The sequence below is a fragment of the Setaria italica genome, chromosome IX (assembly GCF_000263155.2).
Source record: "Setaria italica strain Yugu1 chromosome IX, Setaria_italica_v2.0, whole genome shotgun sequence".
Lineage (NCBI taxonomy): Eukaryota > Viridiplantae > Streptophyta > Magnoliopsida > Poales > Poaceae > Setaria > Setaria italica.
The window spans coordinates 17,150,509-17,150,972 of NC_028458.1; positions in this window are offsets into that span (position 1 = coordinate 17,150,509).

Below are 464 nucleotides of genomic sequence, written 5' to 3' on the forward strand. Positions count from 1 at the left end.
ACACCTACCTACTCCCAGAATTTTGCAGAGTTGATTACCCCCTTCCCAGCACCTTTAATCTGATTAACCTCTTTGACGTTGAAACCATCCCGGTCGTCCCAGCCAGTAAGAGCCCATGCTAGCCACAGGGACGCAAACTAAACGCGGCTTTGCAAATATATTAACGTACCGTCGCCGTATGTGAATGTGGTGCGCTCCAGCAAATAAAACCACTATAAAAACACATGATGACCATCGCAAAAAAGGAAACAATTAAGGGGGTGTTTGGGAGGAGGGGGCTAAATTTTAGCCCCCGTCACATCGAATGTTTGGACACTAATTAGGAGTATTAAATCTTAAATTAGCTGAGGTCTACTAGAAGCTAAAGGTGCCCTCTTTGTGACGATAAAATTTGGATACTAACATAACACTATTTTAGTATGGAGGGAGTATCTAATATTCAAAAAATATGTTTTTGTTAAAGT